General features: G+C 42.9%; 1 protein-coding gene across 7 annotated transcripts in view; it reads left to right on the top strand.

The window, feature by feature from the left end:
- The window catches only part of Prosap (SH3 and multiple ankyrin repeat domains prosap), a 268,014-nt gene that overhangs the window by 74,708 nt on the left and 172,910 nt on the right, over positions 1-20,396 (top strand). The window lies entirely within an intron of this gene.

Raw genomic sequence — 20,396 nt, 5'->3', positions numbered from 1 at the left:
CGGCTGGCAATCGGAGAACTAGTTTGCCGTGGAGCGATCGACTCGTTTTACCTGTCGATCGGACGTTAACGATCTCAGGCAAAAGAAAAATTTCAACACGCTGCTGATGCTTGCTGCTGCCGGTGCTTCTAACGAGATGGACACGGTTCCCCGGCGCGGATTGGCGCGCGGCGTCAAGGAAAATTGATAACGCGTCGAACGAGAGTCTAATCTCTAGAGCGGATATGCTCTTTCTCTTTCTCTCTCGACGATCATGGTTCTTCTCGCGGTGTCGTCTCGAGCAGGCCGAGCGGAATCGAGAGCGAACGCGCAGGGGAGATGTACCTCCCGGCGAAATTTCACCTTACGCAATTAACCCGGCGCGGAGCGAAGCCGATCCAAACGCGCACAGGCAGATTCGAGCGGACCCGTTCCGCTGTTACGTGAACGGGCCTCTTACGCTTACGCGTGATCTTGCCTCTGCACCTGATCTTGCCTCTTGCCGCCGCTACCAAGAATCTTGCCCTGGCAATTCGTACTCGAGAGACGCGTGCTCCGCTACTCGTCGTATTTGCGGATCGGTTTCCAGGCAAAACGAACGAGTCGGCCTACTAGGTAATTAGCCGTTCCGTTGCTGGGCGTCAGGAAACCCGTGTCCGTGTAACGGAGCCACTTTGTTTCGCTTTTGCCAGCCGCGCACGCACCGGGTGGCTCGAAAACCCCGCTGCAAATCCAGCGCCGCACAGTGGGCCGGATTGGGGTTAAGCGTGACATTGCCTCGTAACTTTTAATTCGTAAAAGGTATGAACGCGAAACTTAGACTGGACAACGTAGTAATGCCAAATTAAGGATTAGTTAAAAAAAATACATCAATGTTATTACTATTATTATTATTGCCATTAGTGTTATAATTATTATTAGTATTATCAATATTATTATATTTCCTGTTATTTAATCATTAATTCTTGTGCTTTTGGATCTAATTCCTTAATTTTATTAATTTCATTCTAATAGTGCTCATGTATGTTTCTCATGTATATGTATACATATTTGTGTTTGTTTCTGTTCTGGAAGATTTTCGAGTGTTTCTCGTTCTAATTTATTTGAAATCTTTATGGCGTGCTTCAAGAGCCTCTTCAGAAAGTTGTCCTTTTGGTATTAACTTTTTAACTGGTATTAAGTTTCTAAAGATGTTGCAAATTGCAAGGAGACAAATAACCATTGGGCCATGTCCCAGATGGTCACCAAATAACGAGGTGGTGTTAATCTTTAAAAACGTCTCCTAGTCACAAACTAATTATAAACCCAAGTACGACGGCAGACCCTCTGTACCGCTATTCCCTTCGCGAAGGCATACGGAAAGCATACATTGCCGTTACAATCTTGTCATAAAAAAGTACGAAGACAAATTCTTTACGAGGTGAAAGAGGGTTCGCTACGCGTCAATAGATTCAAACAGTAATATAATTTGAGAAACGGATCGAGATGGACACTAATTCTTTTACGATTATGTAGAGGAAGGTGTACTATAAATAATCTATTTTGTTAGAGAAACTGGGATATCCTGAGACCTGAAAGATCTCTCTTACCGATTATAAAGAATTTTTTTAATTTTCTTCATTTAGTTCAGCATTGACTTTTAATATATTATGCAGACTAATTAATAATGTAAGATACGATTTCTTATCGCAAAAATTTGCTCTTCAATTTAAAAAAAAAAAGCGAGAGAAAATATTAAATAGCAACGTCAGGTCATCGCATCAAAGAGAAGCACTTTTTCTCGTGAAAATACTCCACTTGAAACGTCCAACTTTCAATGTTTATTATAACTATAATATGGACATTTGGGAAGTAATGTTCGATACGAGAAAGTTCGTTTTAGGGGTAAATGTCACACTTTTCCCCAATCCGGCCCACTGTGCGCCGTCGCTACACTGCGGATTTTATGGATTTGTAACAGAAATTAATAAGAGGAACATTCTAGAATGCTGTGGAAACATTAAACGAATTCGAACACGTTAGTACATTATTTTTTAGAATCATCGGAAAAAGGCATGCGTGTTTATTTCACTTCTATTCTTAGTTGTGAGTCAACGATCTCTACTACACGATCGAAGACGTAAAGTGCAATGATTCGACATAGAATTCTTACACGGGACAAATCTTACAAGTTTCATAAACCAACGATTTCTACTGAACGATCCCAGAACGATGCCTGCTCGATCAAGCACCTTTTTAAAATTGGACCACTCGAGCTGCCCCATTGAACAACTTAAGAATTTTTTCCAGATTAGAAGGATTTATTACTTGTAGGTATCTCTAATAGAACCAAGAGGATCGTCCTTAATCTTCGTTCCTAATGCACACGTTCGTTAGAAATTCGAAACTCCGCAAATGTCACGCAAAGAACCGCAGTCTAATTATCAATATCCCATTAATTCGAAGCTATCTGGTATTCAGCCGATATACAGGGTGAGTCACGCAATAGTAGTGGGCTTGATCTAGATCTTGGTTCGACTAGGAGAAAGAGAGTGGCAAAGGAAAGTCGATTTTCTCACGTTTTTCCCTTCTACATTTAACAGAACTGTGATCCTGAAATATATAAAAAAAACTTTTTAAATACCACGCTTATATTACAATGCACTGATAAGGAGAAAATAATGTTTTCCCTGGTTCTCCGTAAAATATCTAATCCAGTTAAATGATTAACAATATTTTTCCCCAAAATTTTAAGCAATTAGTTCAAAATTTCTTCCGTCATAAAATTAGTGTCGGAATAGATACAAAAATTTAATAAAAATTTAAATAAAATCATGACATTAGTGACTATAAATAAAAGCGTGGAGCGCACACAAAGATTACGTCAATATAGTGTAGCGCTCCACGCTTTTATGTTTATAGTCATTAATGTGATGATTATTTTTCTATTCCGACGCTAATTTTATAACAGAAGAAATTTTGAACTAATTGCTTAGAATTTTGGGGAAAAGTATTATTAATCATTTCCCTGGTTTCGGTATTTTATGGAGAACCAGGAAAAAAATTATTTTCTCCTCTTTAGTGCATTTTAACACATTACCGACCGGTGATTATTGCATAATTGTGAAAAATCATTGGTTATGGTTAAACACCTAACCTAGCCTAACATAACCTTTTCAACAGTGACAGCAATTTTCATTGTGAACTAATAAGTCACCCGCAATAACGTCATTTAATACTTTCAGTTAAGATTGTAATGTGAAAGAAAATTTCTATACTTTCTTTTGGTACAGCACAATTATTGAAAAAAATTATTGAGAATCCTATTAATAGGCTTTCGGTAGGCAAATTGTTAATATAAGCGTGGTTTTTATAAAGTTTTTATCATCATCGGAAGCAAGTGTGTATACAAAATTTCGACTACAAGATTTGACGCATACAACGACACGGCAAGTTAATATAAGCGTGGTAAAAATGCAGCGGAACAGCATTTTTCTTTGACACAGGTGGACGGTATGGACTACATTGGTTGCAGAAAGACGTCAGAGTATATCGCTGGAGGAACATGATCAGTGTATCCACTGGTTAGAAATGAAAATTCAAGGTCCCTCAAAGCTGTTTTCCAGCACTCGATACTCGTTCGCTCGCCCCTTTGGAAAACGGCCGATGAGGCAGCCTCGAAGAATAGAAATCGACTATTCCAGATCTCGCGCACCTACCTAGTCACCCACTCACCCACCTACCGTTCCCGGCAGCCTATCCACTTCTTCTCTCGTCTCTCTTTCAGACGAAGGCTGAAACCCGCCTGTTGCGAGCGCAGCCCATCGTCATCGCATTATGGAAAAGTTCCGTTCGTGTGTACCAGCACTAGCCCCGCTGACGCTATAATACTGCGAGCATAACCGACTTTGTAATACTTGTCCACGCTGTACCGGTGTCTACGCTCTCTCTTTGTCTTTTCTTCGTCGAAGAACGTTTCGTTGCGAGTGATCTTGCAACCTCGCGAACTGTCGTGCTGATAATCGCGCGATTCATTACGTCTACGGTGATTGTTCACGCGATCGAGGAAAAGAAATCATTCTGGACAGTTTCGTGCCAACCTTCAACCCCTCCCTCGAGTTTTCCGCGGCTCTAAAATTGCTTCACACTATCATGATCAGCTCTTTTACGCTTCTTTGTGTCTGGGCAGATCAGAACATTTTTTCAGTGGGTTTAATTATGTTTAATATGGTGCCCATAATTATGAAAGTGGTCTAAATCATATATTTCTTTATTCGAGGTATTTAAAGAAACAGAATGTTAACATATAATGTTGAGGTAACAAGCACTATCTAACAGTTCTGTTTGTGACAATATCGTAAAAGTTATATTGAATTAATTCAGTTTTGAATAAACAACTTTCCTAGTTATGGGCACAATCATTCCCTTGAACTTAGCAATTGTTTTACCGTCGCCAACATTCGCAGCAAGTCCATTGAATCCGCGAGGTAGAAAGTGATCGAAGAAGTCGCTCGAGCAGATCGCGAAGTCAATTGATCGGGATCGAGCTCGTTCCCGGTGGCAAGGTTAGAAAATATTTGATCGTCGGAATTGGTTCGGCCGATAACGCGACTACTATGGCGCAAACGTCGAGCGTAATCGACGAGGAACACGGGGAAATTCAATAGGGGATGGCACTTTGTAGTTGCGAGCGATCGTTCGATTGAATTCGATGGCTCGCGGGAATTCACCGGTTAGCGGGTCCACTTTGTAATTGAAAGACCGGCCAGACGGTGATTCGTCGTGGGAACGAGTCTGCTTCGTAGAGAGAGAGAGGACGAGAGAGAAGGCTCTCTCGGATGAATGGGGCACGGGTACAAGTAATTCCGCGATCGTGTTCCCCTTTCATTCCGGCCGCGGCCGGTCGCGTATCATTTCGTAACGTTTTGTAACCGCTGCGTCGACCGGAGATATTTCCTGTCAACGCTCGGGATCGTCGACTAATGAGATTCCTCTCTCTCTCTAGAGAGCAGGGTTACCAGACGATGTCCCCGCTAAATGCTTCCCTCTCTTCTAGACTGCTTCTCTGCGCGAGGGGAATACGTGACGTCACGTTGTCCCCACTACCGCTGTTAGTACCCGCTAGCCAATCGCAGCCACGTATTCTCCTCGCGTGGAGAGTCGACCGAGGGGAATCTGATGGTGGAGAGGGAAAGTGTGCAGACTTTTTCTGGCAACGTTAATAATAGGACCGCTAAACGTCAGACGGGAAAGCATAAGCCGACGTTGAGGACTTCATTCAAGGACGCAGTAAAACGGTACCAAAAAATCGTGCGTCGAAGTTCATAGACTCGTCGCAGACGGCCCAGAAGCGTTCGAATTTGCAAAATCGAGAAAACGAGCAATCCGCTCTTTTACGTTCGATACCCATCGAATCAAGAGTCTCGAAAGGAAAAGTTGAGTGTGGCAACGAAAGTAGAGTCCTCGGTCTACGAAACGAGCCCGGGTAGATCGTTGTCAGATGTTCGTTCGCGAAGTTAGGACCGAGGAATCGCGTGCTGCACGTCTCTTCCACTTCGCCGAGCCATTTCCTTCGAACTACGATCGCGTTAATAGAGATCGTATTCTGCTCTTAACGATTTGCAAGTTGACTGAGGGAAAAAATGCGCAAACGGCGCAGGCCAGACCGCCCCTATCGGCCGCGGATTATCGCGAGTCCTCTTCGAGGCTCATCGGAAAAGGTTCGCGATGAAATTTCAGGCTCGCGTGTGCAGGCGTCGCGTTATCGCGAGTCGTGCGATTTTTCAAGAGCTGGGAGCGGATCGGCGTCGTTGTCGTTAACGTCCTCGCCGAGACTCGTATTTAAACAATAATACCGGACACCTCGAGTGCCCGAGAACAGGGCCTATCGCAGATTACTCCATTTAACGCCCTCGCGCGATCGCCGAGGGAAGAGCACTCGCATCGCTCAACAAACATCGTAACCTTTGATTTCCACCCGCTATAACTCCGCGAGAAAAAATCGCACGGCCATCAACCTGGGCTTATCTGAAAGGGCTGGGTCTCCGCTTTCACGCTCTTCAACAGTTTCTCCCGCAAAAATACCTATAATTTATTACCAACTGAATTAGCGAGCGAAATATCGTCCCTCTTGGAAACAATTTCTTTGTTATGGGTGTTTAGGTTGGAGTCTGGTCTTTATGATGGATTAAGAAATTTTGTTGTACCATTTTCCGGTGCCGTTTCACGGTAATTTGAAGGAGAGGGGAGCTGAGGTACATCTTGTACGGCGTATTATCTATTTCCAGAGAATTTGATCGGTCTCGCAGCGGCGAACGATCGCTAGACGATCGACCGCAGCCCTCCAGCGAAAATAAAGAAATTTCGTTGCGCATCTCGCAACCCGATACGAGCAAGAAAATCGATATCGTTAGAAACTGCATTATACACGTAGGTCGCGCCGGTGGAAGAGAAAAACCGTGCATCGTTCCCCATTATAAAAGTACGATCGTGTTACTCTCGGTGTTCTTCTCGAGGGAGCGGAGCTATCGCGTCCAGGATGTCCCGCTGATCTACAGGAAACTGAGTTAACTTGTAAGTCAGGATGCTCCCTCGGAGAATGGGACCGGGAGATCGCGTGTGCAATCCTTCGCGCAGATGGAAAAAGAGGAAGAACATTTCCTCGTTGCGATCCGATCGCCTCCTTACGCAACCAGCGCAGCGACTCGGGCTCTGCTAGCGACTCTCCTCTTTCTCCGAGTCATTGTTTTCACCGGGAAATTGGGGAACGCGGTTCCCATCGTCCTTTACGGTCGCCTCGTACTTTCCCCGGAAATTTTTCGTCCTGTTCCGCGTCCCATCTCTTCTCCATCCTGGTTCAAGCATTCCGAACTATTAACTTAATTGAATGATTAAATTTTTAATCTGGGCACTTTAATATTTTTCCCAAGAAGAATATCCACTCACGTATAAGTAAAACAACGAAATGATTGAAAGAATTTGGGTATATCGATCTTGTTGGATTATGGAAAAACGATACTGGAGGCACGTTGAGAGACACGTCTTTGAGAAACGCTCAGGTCAAAATTACAGGTTTACAATTATACAGGTCAGGAGTCGATTCAATCAATCCTTCCTTCTGAAGAAACAACAGATTAATTTTGTTCTTCATTTATGAAAGAAACTTGAAGTTATCTCGAAGAAAAAAATTCCGGTTCGTCGTCCCTCGTTCCTTACAATTAATCTAGACAATTCTCATGTCGCATAACGATCAGTTGTCTACTTATGTTACTGTGGAGGATGATCGCCCATTAAAATTTCAATGGTGAATTGATACTGTAGATTGTTCCATGGCCAACGGTTCGAAACCGTTCTTTCGGAAGGCAGACAGATAGCGAGCGGATCGATGGATTAGTCTGGCAAAATAAAAGCGATATCGGCGGTTCCATTCACATCGAGCGGAGCTGGTTTCAATTGGCCATCAACAGATGGTATTAACGCGTCAGCTCTCTGCGGCTAGATAAAGACTTGTTCTCTCCGTCGTCGTCTCCTTGAATAACGGAGCGGTACAGCAGCACTAGCAACGCTAGGCAATCTCGAATGCAATGGTCGATCGGATGCAGGCCTTGAACCGTTTCGCGTAAGAGGCTGCACTGCACTGCACTGCACAGTGCACACCTTCGGAAGAACGGCAACGCGAGTATTCCGGCTCGATGCGCCATTGTCTCGGACAACAAGCCAGCTTCTAGGAACTCGAGGAACCCCCAGCACACGGATCGATGCAGAGAAGAAGGAAGACGCGGAACGGTCTATTCGCGCGTGCACTTGACATTTTGCAAGCCACGCCACTGCCGGTGTCAGCGGCACGCGTCAATCCGACGTGGTCCGCTTCCAGTCACGTTCCCAGCGAACAAACGTGTTCACCGGGATCTCTTAATTCGTTTCTTTGTCCCCTTCTGGAACAACCTGTCCGCGCCGCGAACCTTCGTTAACCCTGGACAACTAACCTTCCGTCCGAATGACGAACAATTCACCAGCACGTCCGACGATTCGCTCGTGAAAGCTGACTATGCCTGCTGGAATATTGCGACTTCAAAGATTCAACGGTGAACACGATTCTTTAGTTCCGTTTCTTTTGAAATTAATAATTAAAAGAATGGTGCAGGCATGGTTTACAATTTGTCTTGATGGAGATTTTTAGTTTTTTTTTCTTTATTGAAGCTCTTTAGACCCTTAAATGGGTCCGTTTCGCTTTACAATGTGGTGTTATAATTTTACAGGTTGGTATTACAATGTTACACGATACAATTATGATTTAAATAGATAACTTACAAACTTTGAAATACGACTGGATATAACTGCAAGAGATTTTTAGTTGACAAGGATCAAAGATCCGTTCGAGAAACTGTAGACATGGTAAACTTGTCGAGACGTCACTTCCTCACGGATTTTGATGAAATTGAACTTTATCTTATATAAATAAAGTGTGTGTGTGTGCAGATTGGTTTAAAATTTGTCGCGATGGAGATTTTTATTGGACAAGGATCAAAGATCCGTTCGAGAAATTGTTGAAATATTAAATAGAAAGGTCGAGATCATTCAGAATCATTTGAAGCTCTTTTAATCAGACATTCTGACAGCACCATGTCTGACTATTTCACCGAACCCAATAAAACAAGCATAAACAATTTATCTGAAAATACAGTTCTACGATCCAGAGAAGATTGCGTATCGACAATACTACATGCAAATCTGCAAATGCTTCCACATTGTATTTAGATAAGGCTTGTCGCAAAGCTAGGGCCGTTCCGATAATAAAAAAGAAAGGAATCGCGCGCCAGTTATCGGGACACGAAAGGAAAGTTGAAATTTGTTGTACAGCGTTATTACACGTATCGGAAGACAGATTCCTGGCGGATAAGCCTCGCGGAGGAATGAAAATAAGCCGAGAGATTAATGGACTCGAGGACGAGGCACGAAGAATGACGAAGAGGCAGACGAAGGTGAAGGGAACGCAACAGCGAGAAAGAGAGAGAGGGAGGGGGGTTGGTCGTGGCCGAGGTTCTCAGCACTTTCACCGAATAACGCCGACGTGTAACGGTCGCTAATTGCTCCTCGTAATTTTAATTAATCTCCATCTGATACCCAACCCGATGGCAAGACGGAAATTTCTCGTCGCGGACATCAAAGGTGAACGAGCGACGCCTTCGCGCATCCTCCTCGCGTTAATTACTGGCACACGCTCCACGATAGCTGACACCCCGCGTCCAATTCCGCCATGGATTTTAGCCGGCGTAAACGTTTCACCTGTTAACCGGCACATTTTTTCAAACAACTAAGCACCTTGATCAAAATTGTCGCCCTGTTACAGCCACGCTGTGCCAACAATTTCTGACGAACTAAGTAAACTGTTGAAATACTTCAGTATTAACCCTTTGCACTCGGTTGTCCCCTTTTTTTTAATGTTTAAGGACTGTTAGGAAAAAAATGCATTTATGCACTATCATCCCACCTAAAGATGACGGTCGGGGGGAAGTGTGGGGCTCGACACGGTACTCTCGAATGTACCCGGGCCCATACCCACTAAAAAAACCTAAAGAATGGTGAGCACTGCGACCCGCTACTCGCATTACTCCAGTGCTCACATATCTTTGGCTCTCTCCCACACCTGTTCTTGTCTTATTGCACTCGGTTGTCCCCTCTGAGGCTCCACTAAAAATTTCTGTACCATTATTCGGTATCTAATCAATTACTAACCATTTAGGTATTGTATGAGGTATAAACTTGGAATAATGTTATCGGCGCCAGGTTCGATCAAATTCTACACTAAATAGCTATTTTGTAGGAAACTTCATTATTCCGAGTTTATTCAAACAATTACGATCGATAAGAATTTCTCATGTATGAGGTATTATACCAATTTCGTATTCATAAAATTTAAAAAACCATACTGGAATGGAAATATTCTAGATCGGAAGAAATGTTTAATTTTCCAGTTAAAAAGCTCCGAGTGCAAAGGGTTAAAATACTAAGGTGTTAAGATATGTATATATCAATATTAAAATACCGAAGTGTTGAAATATGTACTGATTTTCAACATTGCACTCCTAAAGTATTGATTAGTGTAATATGCAAATGATCGATACCAGTGACAATGCAACCCTGTGGGAATAGAGAAGAATAGCGGAACCTTCCGACGATCTTTTTCGCTCGCCTCTGGTTTTCTAGAATGCCGGGAAACGAGAGGATAGCCTCGTTCCCCGAGGAAGTGCTTTACAGTCGTCGCCGGTATTAAATTCGACACCGGATGCCTCGCGTTCCGGCCTCATCCTGTTCCCCATTCGCGCAAATAATTTCCAGGAAGGTGCTCGAACCGCATTTGCGATCTACAGTATTCAACGTGTCCCGTAAAATTAGGAAAATGCGAGGAACGTAATGGAACGGACGTTCCATTCGCTTCATTTCTGCTGCGGGTCCAAAGTAAGAAAATTCTTCTTCGTCGCTACTGTACAGCACGATTTAAAATGAATGCAAATTGTATACATGTTTCAAAACCTCTTCAAATGTTTTCCTCAACTTTTCACTCGAAATTCAGCGATCAAATCAACAAAAACAAAAATCCCTCCACTGCTAAACGGCGATACGAATTGACACTAGAACTACCGAGCACTAAACGCAATTGGCATACATTGCCTTATAATAATGACAAAATTGCATTTATTTAGATTTCATACCAGTTTTATCTAAATATGTACTTCAATAGAGAAGTTCACTAAAAAAATTTCTCAGTAAAACGTATTTATAGTTTTAATATCCCTAAAAAACAAATCAGGAGCAAGTCATTTTGACTAATCCGGTGGTTCTAGTGTTAAAACGCACATATTATAGTTCAAGATGTGAATAGTGACATATAGACGACTGTAGATTTTCACGAATGTCCCCATTTTACCAGAAAAGTGCAGAAATCGCAGGAAAGGGTGGCGAAACCCAGCAAACTGCACACCCACAGTTCCCCGTCCTTGAGCGCAGTCTGTTAGTTTTACGGTACCAGCAGCCATTCACCGAGACCGTTCAGGGCTCCCGTTAAATTCGCCTAATCGGCTCAGGGCATTTCCGATCCGTCCCTCTCGTTCGTTTTCGGTCGGAGCACCCGGTGAGCCCTCGATTCGCAGTTAGTTTCGGCAGACGCGAGAAAGGGCAAAACGATCTGGCGATTTCCTGCACGATCTACGATTTCGATTCCTGGAAACAAAAGTGCGCGTCGGTGTGGTCCGACGCGACGTGGCGTGTTCTCGTCACGCCACGCACCAAAAAACCAAACGGGCGCGTGGTTCCCGTTGAAAAAATCGAATTACCGAAACCTGTGCCGGCACCCTCTCGGTTTTCAGCTGATAATTAATAGTCTCGGGAACCAGCGGCCCCGTGATCCTCTTTCGCCGACGTTTCTTCTATTTCGCCGACAGTCGGCGATATTCTAACAGCGATTTTCTCCTTTCTCAGATTCTTGAGCTCTTCCTTCGGCCTTTTACGAAATAATTGACGTCTTCAATATGTTTTGGTTTATTTTGGTTATTTCGCGCATGAACTATTAGAAGGGAAAAAGGCAGTACCAAATTAATGAAGTCTCATGCTCCAATGTTTTGAAATTTCTAATTTAATTCAGTTGGTTAGTCAGAACTAATTTTTCCTATCAGGTTGACGAAACTTTAACCCTTTGCAGTCGGAGCTATTTCAACTCGAAAATTAAACATTTCTTAAACATTTCTTCTTCCGATCTAGAATAATTCTATTGTATACGATTTTTTTTCACTTCACTAAATTGATATAATACTTAAATGCGTAGTAATTGATTAGATACCAACATATTTAGTAATGTAAACAATATGTAAACAATTGAATTAATTATTAGGAACACCAGGAAGAAATGTTGGTCCACAAGAAAAATGTTTAAAAACTTAATAAATGAAGCTGTGAACATATCCATTAACTTTATACAGTAGTTATGAAGAACGTCCGCTGTTCGAGGGTTAATAACATGTCGATCGTGGTCCATCTCGAGAGATCGATTCCAGCTCCAGCTTCGATTTGGTTTCGCAGTTCGAAAATGGTTGGAAAAGATCCAAGTAGGCACCAGAAACCAGGGCCATAGATAAAGACGTAGAAACGAAAGACTGTACGCGTTGCACCGGCGCGACGGCCGATAAGAAGATAAGGATTACGGCGTGGCGCATACCAGCCGCCTCGAGTTTTCATACCGCGTTCCCGCTAAATTGGATTGGATTACATGCCGAGGAATGCCTGTGAGAACGGGCTGCCGCTGTGCTGCGGGCTACGTCCGAACAATTTCGAACGTGTTCCGCGCCGCGTTAATCTCCTTTGTCCACCCAAAGCTACTGTGCTCCGCGAATCAACGCCGAATCGAGTACACACTCTCTCTCTTTCTCTCTCTCGAGCCTTTTCGACACTCGACACGTCGCAAATGAACGTTCATACCGTGTCCACTTTGCATTGCTGAACCGAAAATACACGGCGATCTCGTTCCGTCCTCTAATTTTCGCTGGCTTCGCTAAAATGTCCTCTCGCGCTCCACTCTGAAACGAATCTCATTAACATGAATTTATTAGATTGATTTTTTGTACCTTCTGAAAAAAATTTATGCGAAGCTTTCGAAAAAACACTTGTATAATATTGCTACAATCTATATGGAATTGGAAACGACCGAATTAAATTCTGATTTTTATTAGCTCGTTCGGAATGTAATTTCGTTTTTCTAGACTGTGGATCTTTGTGCAAATAAAAAATGGTCGCAATGATTGTAGAACACAGGAGCTGAATAAAAATTGTATTCTTCTTTTAATTATCCTATTAAGCTGAAAAAAGACTAATACATTGATGTCCTTAAATGTTATATTTTCAACATGACCACTGCTTCCAATTGTACGTGCCCATTTTTGTCACAAATGCATAAAATCCGCAGTCTAGTTATTATTTACCCTTATTTTAAATCGCTAAATCGTGGCACATCTTGACAGCTGACATTTCGGACGTCGTATCTTGCCTTGCAGTGCTGACTAAGGGCTTGACGAGGGCGGACGTGAACGTATAGGCAAAGTTCAATGCAGTAGTAGCTGCAGTTTTCGCAAATATCTCAAAAACTAGAGCTGCTTACATCTATGGGAAAAAGTTGTTTAGAATCTTCACCCTGACAACATATTAAAAAGTCATCGAAATCGATGACGTGGGACCTGTTATGCACAATTACGAAAATGTGTAAAGTTCATTTAGCGAGTTGATTTGAATCAATCTGTTCAATCGAAATCATACAATCGTACCTGTCCAATTTTGATGTGACTCGATAAATCGCGTTGACTCGACGGGATTTTCGAGGCCGCAGAAATTGGCAGTGAAAGTGCGAACTCGGGAAGGCAGAGAGGTCCTCGCACGGCGAACGAGTAGGATATTCGCACATGGAATCCGCGAACTGCAGGAATCGTGGTCGGGCCCGAAGACATTTTCAACGGTCGGATTCAGCATCGATTAAGCGTGTTTGCCTTAATTTCGAGGGCAATGGGGTTCCGGTGTTTAACGGCTCGCGTCGCAGTTATTCCCCCCCTTTGGTAATTAGGATATTCGTGGGAACCGCTTCATTAAAAGAGCATTAAAAGCGCTGAACGCGTGGTCCGCGCGCGCGAGTACGTGGCGTGCGTACGTGCGAGCGTGAGTGCGCTCACAAGAAACCGGTCCCGAACCGGCCAACAGATATCTCGCTATTCCTTTCGGATTAAAGGGAAATAACGCGCCTGCGTTTCTATTTATAGCCAGTTTCAGCTTCGCTCGCGAGCAAGAGCGAGCACGCGCGGATCCGGAGAGAGCAACAGGGATGAACTACTCGCGAGAGGCTTTTCGACTAGCGATTTTTCCCCCCGTCGCGGCGGCGTACATTTTTCTCTCGTTTTTTTCTGCGAATAGGAAATGAAACAAACCGCGGTTCCGAGCTAATTGACCCTTGAGTGGATTTGAACGTTAAGCATTTGTTTTACGATTTTCCTCCTCTGCTCGATCGTCTCCTGAAAGCAAAAGGAAATCCCCATGATACAGACATTCCGGGCGAGAACGCTCTCGCGAGTGTTACAAATTTCATTTCTCTTTCATTTCTTTTAAACAATTGAAATTCGAACGAGCACTCACATCAGCAATACACATCATTTTGACACACGTTAATACGACGATGCGTTTATTGTAATTTTTTAAATTATTATTATTATATACGGACCGAGGTCCTTTTATACAAATTTTTACAGTTGTTTACAGTAGAACTGATAAAAACAAAAAGAAACATGACAAAAACAAAGTCTCAACTTAAAATTTACATAAGATGGGACAAGCGCGAAACTAAACAAAAACAGGTACGATATTAACAAATAATCTTGCGTAATTTTCTCTTGAATGCCTCTAACGTGCCATTAAAAAGATCAATATTATTATGCAGTATGTTTGAGCTTGCAACAATGCGATTTAAAGGATTTATTACTCCATATGTGGATTTGGATTTCATTGATTAAAATCCTGCTCTCGTTCTCAAAACACGTTCAGGTACGTAGAAATTGATTTGCCTCTGGAGTGCGGGACAATTTTTTTTTTATATTATTATTTATCAAATTAAAAATAAAGCTCTGGTCGGATACTATTCTTCGATCAGATAATGTTTCCAGGTTGACTATGTTTAATATTTTGGAGTAATCATGATCAAAGATTGACATTGGATTGTTTGTCTTCCATGCACAAAACCTGAGAAATTTATGCTGCACTATGTTTGAGAAAAGTTTCTTGTAAACGTCGTTTTGCAGCGATACCTTTGCGCTTCGGTTTCCTCGCATTTCGAATCGAGTGGCTGTCGAATCGTTCCTCCGTTCGCGATCGATCCTCGCTATCGTCGAGCCGGTAGAAATTTGTCCGACGATCGAGTCGATCGATCGATCGCCGTTATCTTCAATCTAAGCTCACTCGGTTGCAAGCGGCACGGAGACAACTCGACAAGGATACCTGATGACGACGACGGACAGGTATCGATTTTGCATCGTGCGACCCACCAAATCGTCTTTCGAAAATTCCTGTCGACTGCGATACACACTGACAGTCGAAACTGGCGAGTGATTAGCTTGTTTATTGGAGGATAATTCACTTCGTTATTAAGCGAAGAATGTTCCTGCGATTTCTAGACTCGAACGGACTTCCGATCAATGTAAACGGGGACTGATTCTGCGCGCAACCGGTTCAAAACTTGATACAAAAATCGTGAGAGACCCAAGTTCGATACCATAGGGAACAACTATAACATCCACGATTTAGTTACGAACGGATTGTAACTTTGTGGATAGTACGCCGCTTGCGTAATTAACTGGTTAACATGCTCGGCGTGCTCGCTCGGAAGCTTCATACAGGAAAGCATAATTCGGATGAACCGAGAACAAAAGGGGAACTAACATTTCCCGAAACTGGCCAGTAATTACTCGAACGAATTACCATTTTTAGAGCTTCCAAATCGCTTTTATTGTACGACCATGTGATCATTAAACTTGGCTGTTGTAATTAAAAGATCGCTGGACTGCTCATGAAAATATTATAATATTTTCGACTTGTTAAAATTATTAAGAGAAGATTATTTTCGCTAAACTGCTTATAATAAAAATGAATAAAACACATTCAAGGCGGTGAAAATATTGAAAATATTTTCGACTTGATAAAATTATTAAGAGAAGATTATTTTTACTAAACTGCTTATAATAAAAATGAGTAAAATACATTCAAGACGGTGAAAATATTGGGATATTTTCGACTTGTTAAAATTATTAAGAGAAGAAATTGTGTCTCGAAATTAATGCAGATATAATTAATCACAAATTTCAAGATTGTTCCGTTGATATCAACAGGGTGGAAAGACGATGACAAGCTAATTGCAATCAATCTAAACTTTCCATCTCAGCTCTCCAGTCTCGTTACATTGCCCCGAATTTGCACGCTCGCTGCCAACGTGTGAAATAATGAGGAACACCTGATCGACACTGGCAAAAAAGGGCTGGAAGAACGGTAACGACTTCCGACACGAGTCACACAATTCCGTAAATCACGAAACGAGCAATCTGGGATCGTTCGAGTTCGGTAATTGTCGAGCGGCGGCACGGAACGCGGCCATAAAATTTCGAGCACGCGAAAACAGCGAAAGAATCGGCTCGGTGTGCGAATCGTCAACGGAAACAGGTCGGCCGAGGAGAGGATCGCTCGATGGCACGCGCTCGTTGCGCAACCATGTCATAATACCCCGTCCTCGAGGATCGAGGTCGATATTGATGCGCGCCGCGAGCGCACAAACCGCGAATTTCCCTTTCGCAAAGCGTAACATCAACCTATCCTTCGCAGCCCACAATTCTTGCACGATATGTGCATGATTTGTTGCAAATACCTTAATCTACGATCCAATTTGATTTCTCGTTTGTTCATTTTCAAGAGAACAAGCGGGACTTGTGAATTTTTATCTCGAAAACTATTTATTAAATCGAGTCGATCTTTTCTTTATATGAACCAGGAAGGTTTGGACTATAGCCAGACATTTTTTCAGTCAAGAATTATCTTCGTCGCGTAATTTTACACACGATAGCACAACTAATCTACAAAATTAACGAATATAAAACAGCAAGAAGGAAATTGCTCGGTAGCAGCTCTTAAGAATTACTTTCGCGATACCTATGACAGAAACTCGACTCACATAATCGTCGTCGGTCTTCCACGAAGGGGTCACACGATAATAATTCGTTGGTTCCTCGACTTCTATCTCGATAGTCAAATTTCATCGCTTGCGAGGATTTTCGACGATGCTCGTTCGGCGAATTCGTGTCGACACCATAAGGCATAAGGGACCATTGATTCCGAACAAGAATACACGGCAGGTAACTGGATAAGGAGGAACTCTGAGAGTCTGGCCGCGATAGAACGAAACTCGCGTGCGTTATTCACGACGACAGGAATCTCCGCGGATCGGAACGCCTGTGTGCTGCGAAGTTTCCGTGGAAATGGAATTCTTTATCGCCTGTCGTTTCCGCCGCGCCAATCTCGTCTGGGAATTCGTGCATGAACGAAAGGGATCATCTCCGAGACCGAGAATATCGTTTACTCGCGTTTCCCCATCACGGATGCCCAACCCGCGATTGCGTCGCGGATTCAACGCAATAATACTGGGTTTGCGAAAAAGATGATTTTTGGCTAGCCGGAACCTGGAAAATAAGATGTTAATAACACTTTATTTATTATTTATTTTATTTATTACAAGCTTGATTTAATAGCATTCTCTGGATATTTTATATAGAATAGAAGCTTACGGAAATTCTTCTAGGCGATAATTCTAAAATAAATTTTTAGGTGATGTTACTTACTGGTACTCATATAAATTTTACTGACTCACATAAATATTGCTGGCCCTTTGGTGCAAAAAGTAGACACTGCCTAAAATGAGAATTTACCTAATTTTTGCACCAAAGCATTTTATTCTTGGAATAATTCACGGTTACCGAGGAGAATCTAGACGCTCCGTCTGGGATCAGAAAATTCGTTGAACGTCCCCAGGGGCCCGAATAACGACGTGGGAGAGATAGCCTATCGGCTAGGCCCTCGACGCGGCTCCTCCGCGAAGCTAGGGCCATTCCCTCGCGAAAATGTCCCCATGGTAACGCCAGAGCGGAAGGAAAATCTCGCGGGCGTAAGTGCTCTTAACGCAGCCGTCGTTTCTGCGCGACTTTACGGTCGGATCTCTGTCCCGGATGGAAAGTGCCCGATAGAATTCCTCTCGCGACTCACGACGGAATCCCGAAACGCTCGAACCATGTCCCTTGCAGAGCTAATGGCTATCGGAACTCTTGGTTTCGAATAATACTGAAGCAAAACGAACCGGTGCAATCCTCTTACGTATAAAACATAAGACCAGCCTTGGTCCTTCGGAGGCGGCGCCTGTGTTGACTCTGACAAGCGTTTCGAAATGTATTATACGAGGCCAAATTGTTAGTTCCGGTTGGTGAAGGAAAACACAAATGTAGCAGAACAAAATCAGAGGTGGGCGTTATTTGGCAAAACAAATATTTCAACTACTATTTAATATTTTAGATTTTATTAGGTTGGTAACTAAGTTCGCGACCTCCACATTTTCCCAAACAAAGTCATTTATGTATAGTATTTATATACATATATTAGTTCTGGTTGGTAAAGAAAAACATAAATGTAGAACAAAATTAGAGGTGGGCGTTATTTGGCGAAACAAATATTTCAACTACTATTTAATATTTTAGATTTTATTAGGTTGGCAACTAAGTTCGCGACCTCCACATTTTCTGAAACAAAGTAATTTATATAATATATATTTTTTAAGCACGAGTATTTTCTATCAAATTAATCGCAAAATTCAGAGCTGCCCAATGATATACAGTTAAAAAGGAATGGTCACTGAATGAGTTTATAATAATACAATAAAAGAATTACAAAAGAAAGGTCGCGAATTGAGTTGAAATGATAGAAGAAAAGAGTACAGTATTTTAAATAAGATATACAATTTCGAAAATAAAATATTTTTATTCTAACAATCTGAAACACGCATGAAATAAAATATTTTCATCATCAACTGAAGTATTTTATTTTGAAAGCTGTACGCATACTTTGAAATACATAAATAGGATTGTTGACTATTTATGTTGGCAATCCTAAGTTAGAAGTGTTGACACCTCAATGGGAGAAGTACAATACGTTTTATTCGATTTCAACACGATATATGGGAAGCATCGTTGCCTTCCATGTACAATTGATTATTAAATACAAGCTATAATTAGTTCTCAGTTCATTTTAACCAACGAGTTACTATTTAAAATACTGTTTTACCCAGCTCTGAAAGAAATAAATTAGATGAAGTAATGCAACAGCATTGATCTAGAAGAATAGGGAATAAGAAAAATGTTTTTAAATGCGCGGAAAGAGGAAACGTTTTCCCAGCGAAGTCAGATGAAGCAGGCAGCAGAGTCTGGCAGAGTTTCCTCGCGGAAGCGGAGCATCGTCGAGAAGAGAAATAGAAAAGCGAGGTACAGCGAAGCGTGCAGAGCAGAGCTCGCAACGCACTCTTGCTTTCGAGACCGTTGGTTTCCGGCGTGGATCGGAGCAACGGAGAGGAAAGGTTTCGAAGAGCGCCGAGGGCCATCCTGCGCTCATTTTCATCGCGGAACTTCAACTTCGCTCGACGAGCTCCGTGGAGGCTCTGCACATATACGGGCGCGTGCATCCTCTCCTCTCCTCTCCTCTTCTCCAGGAGAAGAAGATCCGTGAAGAGCTACGGATTGAAGAAGCACCGAGAAAACACGGTTCTCTCCGCCTCGTGCACGAACCCCGTTACTTCTCGGAGCGCCACTAAAACACCGACAGCAAATTGTTACTATCGTTGTCGTTATTATTGCGGTCCGCGGCGATACCACCGGCGCCGTTGCGCGGTGAATAACAATGCGCGAGCGAATGGTAATCGCTGCAACGTCCTCTAACTACTTTAATTGTAAATTACCATACGGTTGACAGAGGTATTCATCTGCGCCGCCAGTTTAGCGCGTTAACGACGTCCTTATCGGAATTCCGGGGAGATCTCAGCTGCACTCTGCTGTGAACAACGTCGATTTTTCATATTCTTTTCTGTGAACAAATTTTTAAAGTTCTCGGCACTGGGGAGAAATTATTTTTCCAGTTTGATACGGTGGAAAGAATTCAATGTTCCTTCCAGGAAGATGATTTCACGGCGGATTCTCGGAGACCTCGAGACGTTCCGGGAAATATCAGGCAGTTCGAACGGAAATGTAAGCCGTCGAAACAGTGTGAATTTTGAATCCAGAGAATTGTGGGTCGCGGAAGTCATCGCACATGATCCCGAGCATCGTGTTCCCCGTCGTAATCTGTTTACGGATCGGCGGTAAGCTGATTAGCAGCCTTGCGTGCAAACGACCGGCGACTCTTCGAGAATGGACGGTCGACCGGTCGATCGTGGTCTGCCGACAGTTAGCGTAAACACACATACACCTGGGGCCCCGGCGAAGTGCAAAGTTCAACCGTGGACCTTGTCAAATATAAAGTTACCGGTCCCGGGAGCGTTCGCGAGTTACGAAGCCCCGGCCACCAAGTTTACCCTCGACTTGAAAATCGAAGTTGCCAGGCCCGGCGAGAACGTGTCCGCAAACGCGCGAGTGGCCTCGCTATCGATCACTCGCTTCGTCTGCTCTTGTTCTCAAACACCGACTCCGATAACCGGACTCGAAATCTTTGGTTAATCTGCGGATTTTATGCGTAAACACGAGCTTGTGGTATTGACTGTAAAGATGCATGCATGAAGAATTATTCAATTTATTTCTTCGGGTATAAATTACAAAAAGAATGACCGCAAAGAATAGAGA

Source organism: Lasioglossum baleicum, chromosome 3 (genome assembly GCF_051020765.1).
Source record: "Lasioglossum baleicum chromosome 3, iyLasBale1, whole genome shotgun sequence".
NCBI classification, from domain to species: domain Eukaryota; kingdom Metazoa; phylum Arthropoda; class Insecta; order Hymenoptera; family Halictidae; genus Lasioglossum; species Lasioglossum baleicum.
Note: the sequence above shows the minus strand (reverse complement) of the source record. Positions and strands in the feature narration are given on the sequence as shown.